At 40.9% G+C, this 14,194-nt stretch overlaps 1 protein-coding gene across 4 annotated transcripts in view; it reads left to right on the forward strand.

The window, feature by feature from the left end:
• The window catches only part of adprs (ADP-ribosylserine hydrolase), an 80,775-nt gene that overhangs the window by 6,240 nt on the left and 60,341 nt on the right, over positions 1 to 14,194 (forward strand). Inside the window, exons 1-4 of one of the 4 annotated variants that reach the window (XM_068006556.1) lie at positions 4,550 to 4,780; positions 6,098 to 6,369; positions 8,495 to 8,559; positions 11,527 to 11,565. The exons of 1 other annotated variant lie outside the window; for it this stretch is intronic. The gene's annotated coding sequence lies outside the window, so the exon portion shown is untranslated. Of the gene's footprint in view, positions 1 to 4,549; positions 4,781 to 6,097; positions 6,370 to 8,494; positions 8,560 to 11,526; positions 11,576 to 14,194 lie in introns of those variants that run through there. 2 more of the 4 variants (XM_068006557.1, XM_068006555.1) reach the window with 2 other exon arrangements.

The raw sequence follows: 14,194 nt of genomic DNA on the forward strand, positions 1-14,194 counted from the left end.
CGCTGAGTGCTTCATGGTCATTTTTGCAAGCTCGTGCATGGCTTCAAAGTGATACTTTGCTTCAATTTCATAAAGCCTAACGCAGCATCAGGCATGAGAGACAGCTCTAGGAAACACTCTAGACATGAAATCTTTCACCAGGCTTAATGACCATTTAGTTTCTGCTCAAATCATTTTATCTGTGTTATAGTTGATGTCTTATCCTCTGACTCTTTTTCCATCACCCTAGGCGTTAGTTATTTCTCTCCCCCACTCTGTTCCTTCACTGTATCAGTGCCCTCCTCTACTCATCATCTAATCCAAACCGTCGTCCTGAAGATATTGCTGTACATTCAGCAGTACCTTTCACATTTGATCCCCTTTAGTACATACGTCTTTTAGTTATCTTGCAGTGCAATGGCGAAATTATTACCTCTTGATCTCTTGATGCCTTTTGGTATAGATTTTTGCTAGTAATTTCCATGGGGGTTCTTCTAATCTCCTGCTGTTACTATGGCAGAAACGGTCATTTACATTGCTTCTCCGCTGTTTCCACCAATCTCCCGCGGAAGTTACGGCGGGCGATTGGGGAACCCCGCTGAAATTCTACCACTTTATTTCTTTCAAGTCTTCAAGGACACGAGTAAATTTTTATTTTCAATGCTCCGGGTGTAGAGCACATATTTGGAATTCAGGCCGACAATCTCCCAGGACTCGGGGGGCCACATAAGGACCATGGACCATAATTTGGACATCCCCGCACAAACGGATTTGACAGCAAGGTGCCTACCCTACCACCATTTTATTGCTTCCCTTTATTTTGATCTTTACATATGCCATCAGAATGGTTTTAGAATAAGGGAAGGGGAGGGATGGCAATAAGTAGAATGTGTTACCCATTAACCTACCAGTGTTAAAAACAGAGGATATTATACCAGTGATGGTGCATTATGAGAGTTAAGGAACCAGATATGAAAAACTGATCCACTTATCTTCAAAACAGTTTGGCCCGTGCAGCTTTGCAACATGTCCTTATGGCTTTAATAAATATCAATTTTTTGGAAAACTTTAATTAAAGGACATTGTTTCAAAATTTACCTCCTTGTTCTGCAGAGTTCTAATGGTCTCTAAAGGGTCACCAAATGACCATGAAATCATCACTGACATATATGTTCAATGGTACATAGGTTAATAATTGGGAACTTAAGGATGAATAGAATTTTAAACGTTGCCACCATACAACTTCCTCACCAGTTCTGACTCCCATAATGATCGTTTTAATGGTGTGAATGAAGCACAATTGTATTTTTTCCATCACCAGCCATTCATTAACATTGAACAGTTCTTTAATAATGCAGAAGCTCTAAATTTTTAACATTTTCTTGCACTGGGTCAGCAACTTTATCCAGTGAATATCTCAATAGATACAGATATGGAAGATCCCAAGTTCGATCTCTAGTCTGTGCTAAATTAAATGATCTCGACTGTTGCAGTTGTAGCGATGCTTCTATTTGCCTCTGCAACTGTGAATTAGTTGGGGAATATCGGCTAAGATTCCTGGCCCTGACCACTAACCAGTGACCGCTGCTGGAAGTGTACGTGTGGACTTTAGGTGAAATTGAGATTGGACTCCACTGTACCACTTGTGGTTGACTAGCCTGCCAATAATCTCTGTCAATGTTCATGCATGAAAAAATAGCCTTTTGGGTGAATACTGTCTTTGGGAAGAGATGGGATAAAATTGGTGAGAAAAATGGGGAAAAAAGTAGCTGACGTGAACATGTGACAGGTGTGTGGTGTGCGCTTGAAAAATGAAGCCTCTGATTTGATAACATTTTTCGAATAGAAACAAATTACATTATTGTATTTGTTGCCTCAGTGCTCAGCAGAACTTGACTGAAAAACTGCTGAATTGTCAGAAACTTCTAGCACTACTGTGCCATTTTGAGAGCGTACATACTAACTCCAAATGTGCATTATACGTATCCTGTATATGCCACTCCCTGTGACCTCCAGTAGTAGTGCTGTTCAGCTGGTAGAAGCTGACCTTGCTTGGGGCTGAAGCAGGCAGTAAAGAGCTGAGGAAACGTCCACAGACACCGCTTTTCCAAATGTTTTATTAGCGAGGCTGTAAAGACAAGGACTGTATTCTAAGGCCTGTGTGTAGAATGACCATCCATTGCTGAAACTTCCTGGATCATTCCAAATTTAGTGTTTTGGCCTAGCCTATGAGCTGGCCTAATATGGTGATTGCAGGGATTCAGTACTTGGAAATTCAGATCCCACCCCTGCTCCCGCCCTGGATTCCTGACACCAAGATAAAAGTGATTCCATCTGCAGCCTATCTGGTTGGTGTATCAGTCATCAACGTGGATGAAGTATTTGCTGTATCAGTTTAGATTTTTTTTTAAATCAGTTGTAATTTTGGCATTGGGACCAGTAAAATTAAAATGTCACAACTTTTCCCATTGATCCACATTGTTTTTTAGCCGTTTTATGACCTCACTGGTGGCATGTACATAGAAAAGTGCTTTATGGCAGCTGGCAACGGCCAGCTCATCTGACAGAAGGCTGGTTGCAGACAGGCAGCTTGTTTTAAGACTGGAGAATGACAGCCGTGGTCTAAATGGATTGAAGGTGAAACGTGTGCAGGAATTTCCTATCCTAAAATGTTGCACTTGAAGTAACCAATCAAAAGACAAACTCCCCCTCCCCCCTGCAAGCTGCCTGACTGGGACCTTGCAAAAGTAACACATGTTGGTCAGAACGTTTAATTATCCAGCTATGCTGACACTCAGCCTATTACCATAGTGCTGTGAAGCACAGACTGTCTAGAGAACGGGGAGGGATCAGGGTAGAAAATTGAAATTCTCCGTTCATTGTTGGGGTTTGTCTTTATTTTCTAGCCTAGAATTTTGTTTTATCCCTCTACCAACCTCCCCCCCACCCCCGCCAAAACATTACCAGGCATTCCTTGCTGCTTGCTGCAGTCTAGGCCTCTGAGCTGACCATTAGCAGTAATTGATACAGTCCTCGTAGCTAATACAGTGAATCTGCTTATTGTCATCTGTGTCATTGCTGTTTCCTGCTGATCAGCACTTTTCTTCCTAGAGTTCCATTTCTATTCGAGAGCCCCATTTATTTCCAAGCTGCTGATATCCTTTATTGCCTGTTCCTTTATGTTGACTATATTTTCTGTAAAAAAATACATATGTATAACTATTTCGTGTGCATATGCACTTTATAATTATTTTCTTCTGACTCGGATGAAATAATCAGAGTTCTCTTTGAACAGGGCAGCAGCATCTAAATCTCCACCAAACTGTAGCAGCAAAGAGTGAGTGAATAGTAATAGGGAATTTATTGCAAATGGGATAGTCTTGGATGTTTCTTTGAGCAGAACTGCAAAAGACTGGGGTAAAACCCTGTCACTGACACTGTCAGTTTTCTTGCGAGATTGAGAGTGGCAATATCTACACAAATCCATTGTACACAGTTTACTGAATATCGCAGTCATATGCACACACACAATCAGCAGCAAGGATCAGCTAGTAGATTTTGTATATAATTAATTAATTTACATATGAGTGGGAAGATCATTTGAAATGGGGATGCTTTCCATAGTTTTTTATTCAGCTTAAAAACCACATTATTACTCTTGCAGCTTCTAATTTCTAGTCTATCGCTGAAAACCACAACGAGATACTAAAGAGTTATTACCTGCAGCACTTTCAGTAATGGCAGCAGCGTAGGAGACGCAGCCTCAGCACGTAATCCATTACTTATTCAGGGTCCTGGGACCATTAACTGTCATCCTAATATAACCGGCCCTTGCTTAAAGATTAAGCAGTTGAGGGGGAGATAAATAGGCTAGGTGCCATGCAGGAGACAGAACTTGCCTGGACTTTGCGACTGCTTGTGAAGGTTAGATTCTCATAATTTGCACCAAAGTGGCAGTATTATTTGCTAATTAAGAGAAGGGAAAATTCATTATCATATAGCTGTTCAGGTCAGGGTTTTTTCTTGCTGCTAGTGAGTTGGTATTGATCTAGGGAGGGGGTGGGGGTAGGGAAAGCTGATACAGCTTTTGCATTCTATGAATGAGCAGCAGTAGAATGTGATGATAAGGAGAGGAGAGCTGCCTTGAGTGTATCCTGAGATTCTGCCTCGCACTATCCCGTGTATCTGTGGCCTATAACATCAGCATATTCATCACTGCTGTCAGTATTAGTGGACTGTTTGCAGCCTTCAGCCTTAATTGGGGAATACAGCACTTTGAAAGGAGAAAAAAAAAGAGAGGATATTTCGAAGTCAGCGAAAGGACGATGAAGGCGCTCCATAAGGACAGTTGGGAAGGGGGAGAGGTACTGTTCAAGCAAAAGGATTGACACAGTGTCCGAGCAGGCTGTGGTTAGTCAGCTGCCTCCAGCTAATGACAGGTGCTGAATCAGGTTCATTGGGAACATTTCCATGAATGGGAGAGAGGGGGAGTTGCAGCAAGGCCCCTCCCAAGCCAACAGAATGCAGAAAATAGAAGGAGCATTCTGCCCCTCTGCTTCTCTTTTTTTTTCCTCTCTCTCTAACCCCTGCTAACCGATGACGCAGCAGAAATCGACTGGCAGCGCACAACAGGACTGGGTGACTTTAAAAATGGCTTCAAGAAGTCACCCTCTGAAACTTCTGCTGCAAGCCTCCAGCTAAGGACGTGGTTGGGCTGTCCTGTTTCTCACGAGCAGGGCAATTAAATGCTATTGCTATGTTGGAAGTGTATTTAATAAGAGAGCAGTGAGGAACTGCAAAGGTAACATTTGCCATATTGTAGCTATGTCTCTTTCAACTTGATCTTATCTTTCAATATGAATTAGTTGTGCCTGTAACATACTGTTTAAAGCATTTTTGCTAAGTGTAGAGAATGCTGCACTGAGATCAGTTGAGAGTCATGTGTGCTAACATGCTTCCTAATGAAAGAAAAATTTTGATGCAGATTCAGATCTTGCAGGGGTTTCTTTTTCCAAGTCGAAACATTTTGAGGGTGGGGCTCATTCAGGATAAAGGGGGCCATTTTTCATTTACGAAAACGTGAAATCTGTATAAACAGTTTGCGTCCTAGCTACTTGTTTTGTCAAGGATTGTGGTGTGCGCAGCTTTCACTAAACAGCTGCATTTAACTGCAGTTTAAGGTCGCTTGGAACTGGGAGTCGGTTTAGTCCCTTTAATAATGTGGCTGCTTTTTTAGGTTTGGTCTAAATTTTCAGCTGTTTTGAATTAAAACAGACAGCCTGCACTGTGTAAATGTTCTTCCCCCAAAGTAAAAACTTTCACCTCCAGATGTTAGTTTAAACGCAACATTTGAGTCATCCCACATGTGTTATACAGGCTAGTGCCTCGGGTAAATGACTATTACTGTATTAGGAAATGAAAACGGTTCCAACTTGTTATGTCCTTTTAAGAGACATTTACAGTCAGTGGGAGCTTGTAACATATCCTGCCATTTCCATGTACTTTGTCATGTGTATGATTTTTCAATTTTTACAAGATGGTAACTGTCCATGGGACTGGGTTTCAGAGAGTTAGAACACTGTTCCTTCTCCTCTGGGACCTGGGTTTGAATCCAGGCTTGACAGAGCAGATGAAGGACTTTTCTCTGACCGAGGAGAAGATGAGGGAGAGAGAGGCTGCGTATCACTGTGATAAAACTCTGTCCTTTCACCTCTAGAATCTACAAATCTAAGCTAGACATGGAGACTGGCACCATTGAGTGACTCTTCATTGTCTGATGGCTATTAAGGGTTTTAAGTTACAATTAAAGTTTAAAAGCAGTCTCAGACCAGATATCAGTGAATTGAGTCACTATAACAACACTTACAGCAGACTTAATAACTGTCGCCATCTTAGACTCACCAGTTTGGCTCTGTAGAATTTTTACATGATGATCTACCTCCTTAAAAAAGACATACCAAATTCCAACCTCGTAATCATCCTTAACTGTTACAGCACAATCTTAGTTGTGGTCATTTTATGTAAAAGAATTTAAACATTGTTAGATAGTTATTACTTATATGTTGATAGCATTATGCAATTCTATGGTGCAGATTTTTCCGTGTTTTCCTTCTCTAAGGTTCCTTCCACTTTTGGCACATGTTGTGCGTCCTTCATCCATTTTGGTTGGTGATTTCTTGGCCTCTTCAATGGACACCACTCACAATGTTCTATGATTGGTCAGTAGGAGGTGCTGTTGTGCAGGGCTCGACTGAGATGGACTATTCCACAGCACCGTGTGAAGGCCATCTGAGAACTGCTCAAACTTGCTGAATCTGGTTCTGTATATGCATGAGCTTTAAGGCTGGGATCCCATCTTGCTGGATCTCTACACCTAGAGTTGTCAGGCAGGTACTGTGCACAATTAAATTATGTAAATGTGCAGAATGTCTATATTTGAAAAATTGATGTTTGTCATATCCAGTTGTGTTTGCTCCTTACATGCATCTTCTGAATGTGGATTAGGGTGTTCTAACGTTTGCGCTTTCTATGTTTATTTGTAGTGAGTTTTTCTGCTGGTGTGTCTGCAGACACGACATAAGAGATTCAAATTAAAGGGTCAATTTTAAAAAAAATTTGTGCACTGGTGCAAGGTCACTGCATCTTGCTAATCGGTCACAAGTTGACCCTTGTGCCAATTTCCCTGTAGTTTTATTTTCAAAAGTTAATTTGTAGATTTGGAAGTGTGGATATGACTCTATCCTTTATTTCAGCTTCCTGGCTTGCTCACAACTGGTTGAAATGTGGCAAATGACGGAACAGTTTTCAATTGTTCCAAGAGATGTTACTTTGGGAGTTTTTCATTTTGAAGTCAACTTTTCTTCCCCTCTCCCCAGGTTGAAACCTCAAGCAATTCCTCTTGATACTCTGACGCTCATGTAACAGTGTGTAGCACTAAATCTAATTTTTAATTAATTTTTGTTTGATAGCACACCTTTCCCCCACAGCACCTCGCCCTCCTGATGTGGTGACTAGTGGTAATGCAGGGAATGTTGCACTTCCGGTATTATCGTGCAATTTGCCAGGGAAATAATATTCACCGGCTGCATTTTGTACCATAGCCTTGAGGGTTTTAAAAATAGCACATTTGTAGCTTATCAGAAAATAGCATTCATTAGAAGAATTATTTACCCTTGGATATGACTGTTTGACCAGCTTTAAGATGAGTCTTTAAAATTGGCTAACCTTGCCATAGGAATTTCAGACGTCAGCCCAGTACGAAATCCACTTTTGTCGTGTTATAGACTAGCTTATGGATATGCGTCTCTGCCAAATCACTGTTCTTTTAAACCCTGTTTATATGTGTATTTGTTGTCTGTTGACTTGTTGTTCTGTATCCTCAGTGTTGGGGAATGTCTGCAGATTGCAGAACCCTTTCCACAGGCCTTTTTTTAAAAAAAAATGACTGGTTGAATTCTTGATTCAGTTTCATGTAGTTATATGGAATGTTTTGAGATGAGATTTTATGACCAATCCACAAATCAAGAAACCTCCAGGCCTTGGTGTCTGACTCCGCCCAGAGTCACATACTTCTTCATATGCCCATATGAAATGCCTGGCTATGGAATGTAAAGAAGTATGTATTTGTGGTGTGGAATATCTTCAACCGTAAAGAAACCACGCTCAGTGAAAAGACAGGACCCGAGGTTCTATAATTCCAACACAAGGCCTAGTTGCTTTCTTGTGAAATAGCGGTAGGATTTTCCAACAAAGAACTTGCTCATACTTCAAAATGCTTTGATGAGAATTTTACCTCTAAACTGCAGGTAAAAAGCTGCCACTGAAAATGGGAAATGATCTGAAAGAAAAAACTTGCTCATAATTTCTAAGGGCACATGATTCCAATGTGGTAGAAATCCTGCTGTACCTGTATCACTAAGCAGCACCCAAAATAGAGTGTCATCTATTTAAAAAATATATGGTCTACCTGATCAGCAGGGGGTTGAGGACCCTGCATTCTGTCACCATTTCTTGGACAACAGAAGGCTAATTATTATTATTATTGATAGATTTTATTCTCCCCGTCCCACTTTTTAGTCGATTTCTCTCTTCGTTGACTCTGTGTGGGATTTACCATTCCCTTGCGAAGAGGGGTGAGCAGACAACTTCCTCTCAGTCCTCTGCCAGTGCAGTGTAAGTGGCCACTAATAATTGTACAAGAGGTTCCTGTCCTGCACCAAATGCACAGCATCTTCCAGAAGGTTAATGATTACATTTATCTACTGCATTTGCCATTGAACTTAATTTTAGGTTGAGCATCCCACCTGATTTTTATATATTTTTTATGACCGGGTAGGGGAGGCTTGTTTGATTAATTGTCTGTATACTGTCTTACATTGTTTTATGTTCTCATCTAAGCTGCACAGAATTCTGAACCCACCCTCCTGAATTTTCTGAGTTCACTACCTTTTCAGGTGCTGCAATGCTAAATTGCAGTTGAGGCACTGAAATGCAAACAATTTCTTTTTTCCTGCAGGCGCTGGCACAAGGCCCCCTTTTCATATCTGCGCCTGGTGCGGAAAGAAGTCGTGCTGACTGAAGGTGTGGCACTTGAAATATATATATATTCATTCGCTCGTTCAAATTTCTAAATTTGTATCAAAAACATTGGGGAAAGACAAGAAGGGGAAAAAATCAGTATGGTATGTAGAAACATTCCAGCATATAGAACGCGAAAGGGGTCACACAACTGGAGATTCCAGTAACATCCTTGAGGGTACTTGGCAGGTATAGATTTTCCCATCTGATGGTTTTGAACAACAGGCGTAGGTGGGGCAGAGGAGAAGCAGTAAAGCTATACTGTGTCTCACAAATCCACAGTGATTTGGGTCGAGCAACATTTGCTAGTTGCCACAGTGGGACCCAGTGATTTTAGGCAGCAACAGCTGTAAGTTTTTATTATCCTATGTTGTTGTGTGATTACTCAAAGCAGGTGCCAGATGCTAAACTGCAGATCCTGTTTCTTGGAGAGTTTGACTAAAAGCTGCAGCCACACACTGCTGTCAGAAATAGTACAGCTACTGTTAAAGCATTTTCTTTCAAATCTCCAAAGGTTTAAATAATGTCCAAAGGACTTTTTCAAACGCTGGTGACATTATGTTCCCATTCCATTGCTGTAAAGAAAGCCTACTTTCCAATGCTGCATAAGCATTGCCATATTTACACTCTCCCCATTTATCTACTATCAAATATCATAGCAAATTATATATGTTGCATTTTGAATAGTTTGGGTACAAACATCTAACTAGCACTAAATTTACATTTGCCGCGATGCTAGCGTAAACATGGATCACTTCTGTCAACCCAGAGCTGAAGTCTGTGACTCTATTTTGAATGGTCATTTTGTCACTCTCGGTTTTGAACCCAAAATGCTCAATTCTCAGCCTGTCTTCCAGCAGCAAATAAGTGTTAAATTTAACAGTAATTATGTGGTGCTGTGGTAAATAAGAAAGAGGGGACGAACCAGGAGGGCAGACATGTAAAATCGCCCAGGTTATTTACCCACCCTGGAGCCACCAGGAGCTGACCGTTCCCAATTTTAATCTGCTCTATCAAACAAGCAGCAAGGACATAATAATATTGGAACATAGAAACAGGAGTAGGCCGTTCAACCCCTTGACTTTGTTCCGCTGTTCTATTAGATCATGGCTGATCTGTACCTAAACTCCTATTACCCACCTTTGCTCCATACCCTTAAATAACAAAAATTATCTATCTCAGACTTGACAATTTCAATTGATCCAGCATCCACAGCCTTTTGGGAAAGAGAGTTCCAGATTTCCACTCCCTTTTGCGCGAAAAGATGCTTCCTAATTTCACTCCTTAATGACCTAGCTCTAATTTTAAAATGAGGCCTTCTTGTTCTAGATTCTCCCAGCAGAGGAATAGTTTCTCTGGATCTACACTCGAATCCCTTTATCATTTTAAACACCTGGATTAGATCACCCATCCACCTTTGAAACTCAAGGGAATACAAGCCAAGTTTGTATTCTGGTACAATTCTGGTGAATTTGCGCTTTGCCCCCTCCAAGGCCAATATATGAGTTCGATGCCCAAAACTGAACGGAGTACTCCAGATGGGGTCTGAGTAAGGCTTTGTACAACTGAAGCATAACTTCCTCCCCTTTCTATTGCATCCCCCTTGAGATAAAGGCCATTAGTCTTTTTGATTACTTTTTGTACCTGCGCACTTTTAGTGAGATGTGTAGCTGGACACCCAAATTCCTTTGCTCATCCACTTTTCCTAGTCTCTCACCATTAAGAAAATATTCCGATTTGTCTTTGTGTGATCCAAATTGGATGACCTCACACTTCCCCACATTGGACTCCATGAGAACTCCCCAAAGCCGGCAGAGTCCTTTTTTTACATATGCATGTTGAGTCCCAATGACATCATTAGGACCTGACTGCAATTTTAACTATACGGTCTGGGTGGGAAGGTGCAATGGCTTTCCTGTCAGTTGAAGACAGTGGGGAAGAGGATCGGGGCCAAAAGGGGTTAAACAGTTAAGTTTTGTTTACTGTCTTTGTGAGGCAGGAGGAGCAGGAGTGCTCTGCCCCGCCTCAGAAGGAAATCTCAGGCCTCCCCAGCCCTAATTTTGCCCTCCTTCCTGATCGCAGGAACCCTGCGAGATGGCCCCAGCAGCCGATCCCATCAGTTACTTGGGGTCGACGGGCGGCTTCTAGGCCCCTGCGATTTTCCACCGTTTTCTGCTGACACCCATCCGTAGCAGGTGGGAAGTCGGCCGGTGGGATTTAAATGAGGCCCAGGAGTTAAAATAGCGCAGGCCTAATTTCCGCAGCAACGGGTGAGTTTCTAACTCGTACTGCTACCCACTAACCCAAAACTCAACTGCTGTAGAGCGTTCAAGATTGACTGACAGAATTTTCACACTATAAACTGGTAACGTTTTTAAAAATCACTGATTAGAGATTTACGGCATAATATATTGGGAAAAAATCCAGCATTTATCGGGCATCAGGGTTGAGAAAGGGTTTATTACATCTTTAAAACAAGGTTTTTGGAGCAGTGTTGCTCTACTCTAAAGCATCATACTTCCAGCTCAAGCCTCATTGGTTCCATTCCCAGTGAATGAGCTTAAAACTCTTCTTCCCTCACAGTGCTGCGGTCACCAGTTCTTGTCTAAACTACTAGGTGCAGACCATTGCATGTGTTTCAAGTATGACAGAAAAAAAACTTTCATAATAAGTCCAACTCAACAGGGTACACCTTCTGTTAGCTGATCACTGGCAGCTGTCGAGGAGCCTGTGACCTATCCAGTTAAAAGTAGATCATGAGCCATAAGTTTAAAGAACCTATAAAAATGGAAACTAAACCTTGATGACCGAATAGAAGAAAACATACATGTTTGAAATATTCAACAGCTGAAATTTGGGTTTTGGAACTAAAGCCTCAGACAGTGTGGTAAAACCTGCTTGCATCAAACCTTTAGGCTATTAGGTTTACTGAAACCTTGCTTTAAACTGTTTCAAATTATTTGTTCTCAGATCGCCTTTTCTATCAGGATAGAACTAGATGAAGGCAATGTAAGTATAGGTCGGTAAGTTGATTACAAAATTGGTAACCAGTTAACAGTTTAATCTGTAACCATTGGTTAACTAGTTGCTGCATGAACGAGGTCTAACACACATTCCCCTCGCACCGATGCACACGTGTGTACTCTCTGGCCAAATTCAGGATATAGACAGGACAGCTGAAGGACCAGCTCAAAGGTCAGATCTGTCAGTCTTCTGGCCTATTTGGAAATTCAGTAATGCGTACATGTCTTTTTTTAAAAAACATGTATTGTGCTTTCCTTCTACATTATTATGAAATGAATGCTCAGAGAGGTAGAAATGCATTTGCTGTGTAAGTTGTCTCACATAAAATACCATCAACGGGAAAGGAAAATATGACATATATTCCTGGTCTAAAAATAAAATGATTTGGAGCAACCCTTAAAACCAGAATTGTAACATTTAGGTAGAGTGTAAGGTAAGATTTATGTTTTCCTTACAAATCAATATTTTCAAAACTCTGTTTTCCACTGTTTTTTCTGGATGCCCATTCAAACGAGCATCAGGAAAATGGAGCAAGACAAAATAGGCTCTGAGTCCACAACAGTTTTGAGAATAGTTTTAATAAAGCTCATGTTTCAAAGTGGCATGACAGCCTCGTGTATCTTCAGTGAAGAGGTTTGAAAATGCAGTACCCTGCCGAGGTCAAGCACCCCCCTGCAGGAAACACAAAAGGTACAAAAGATATTTGCACCCCTGCAAGATTTTGAGGATAAACCCTGACGACTCCAGTTATTTAATCACACCTCTAAGATTTTTATATTTCAGTTACCCCCCCCTTATACAAAACTTTGTGTTGTTTACATATAAAAGGCCAAAAAAGTGGAACGAAAAGCTGTCATTGCCGATCTGATTCCAGCCTTTTTTTCTCTCCGAATGAATGCATTTTCTGTAACATTTCTCCATTTATGGATGATGTCCATCAGATCAGACTAGAGATGGGCAATAAATGCTGGCCTTGCTAGCGACACCCACATCCCAAGAATGAATTTTTAAAAATTGTTTTTTATTGCCAATTTCCTTCCTGTCCCTCCTCCTCTCCTGAAGGCCTTGACTCCTTGTTAAGGTATATTCCTATAGGCACCAGTCAACTTCCACTACTTCACCCAAGTGGCCATTACCCCTGTGTGTGCATTGACAGTGAGCAGTGGTAGGCGTTTTGACTGTGGGAGATATTACAGTCCAGGGTCAGGTTCTGTCCTTATCCAATACCTACACACATGCATTCCAGCATGGGTTGCTAGATAACAATTATGAGCAGACACCCTGGCTGACTTACCCCTCCCTAGTCCAGGGCGCTCTCCCGAGTCCAGATTCTACCAATAAACGGTTTATTTTTAAGTTTTGAAGGGTTCGATCTGGAACGGTAACCTCTCATTTCTCCTGTAGGTAATTGTAGTGTCCCTATTGCTGTCATAGCCGAGATCAGTTAAATCAACAGATTGGGTATCAAAACTTCCTAAATAAACTTGCTGAGAAATTGGGGGTGCACCTAAGCAGCAGTTTGAAATGTTAATAAGACTGACTAAACTAATTTATTCTCAATTTTAATTACTATTAATTGGTATTTTTTCAAACAGGTTTAATTTTTTCTGTTTCATATTAATGTAAAGCAGAAATATAATTAAAAAAGGATACATGTCAGAAAGAGCCACTTGCTGATAAATTCTTGGAATAAATTTTCCATGGAACAATTATATATTACTACTACTTCATCTTGATGCAATGTTCGGTGGGATTTTCTACTTGATTTTTTGATCCAACAGTTTGTGCTGCATCTTCACCATTGGGCTTTGTTCTGGAGGTACCACTTTTCTTAAAATGCATTTTTTGCCTCTAATAAGGAGATGTGGTAGTGTCCATGTGAACTCCCACTGCTGTTCTCCCTTATCAGTTGATGCAATTTTCATCTACAATGTATTCCACTTTCTACCTAGTTTTAACAATAATAATGGAGGAGATCTCATCCATGGTCATTAATTGACCTTTAGCAACTAAAAACAAAGACCACATATACTATTTTTTTACTGTTGGACATTAATTAATATTCCCATCTTGAGCCCTAATGCCTGTGTGTTAGTTATAGCTTATACATTAATGCTACATCCAATTATTCCCCCAGCTCTGGTTACAGCTGAATGGCTTCCATGAATAATGATCACCACATGGAATTTTTGTTCTAATTTTGCCTGATCATACCATATTTATTTAATTTATTACTTTAGTTGATTTTTGTTGATATATCAGTTCAGGTGGCCAGATTTTTAGTAGTCCTTTTAAAGGGTGACACTTGGATGTGTCCATCTGGGGCTGGGCTGGCCTGGCCTTACATCTTGATAGGCCCCTCTCAAAATAGAGGCAGCTGAGTAGCTGGAACTGCTAATTAGCAGGCACAATCTAAAATTCTTCCCCAACCACTGAAGGTCAATGATTATCATCCAAATAGATCTGAGAGATTACAATATTAGTGGTTCTAAACCAAGGTTATTGCTAAGTCTCATACATTGAGTAGTGAAACTATGTGCTGACTTTGTTCAGTTATTCAACAGGTTGCTAAGCATAGATCTGGTCCAGCCTGAATGACTCCCTGCACCAATTC

This window comes from Heptranchias perlo, chromosome 26, assembly GCF_035084215.1.
Source record: "Heptranchias perlo isolate sHepPer1 chromosome 26, sHepPer1.hap1, whole genome shotgun sequence".
Lineage (NCBI taxonomy): Eukaryota > Metazoa > Chordata > Chondrichthyes > Hexanchiformes > Hexanchidae > Heptranchias > Heptranchias perlo.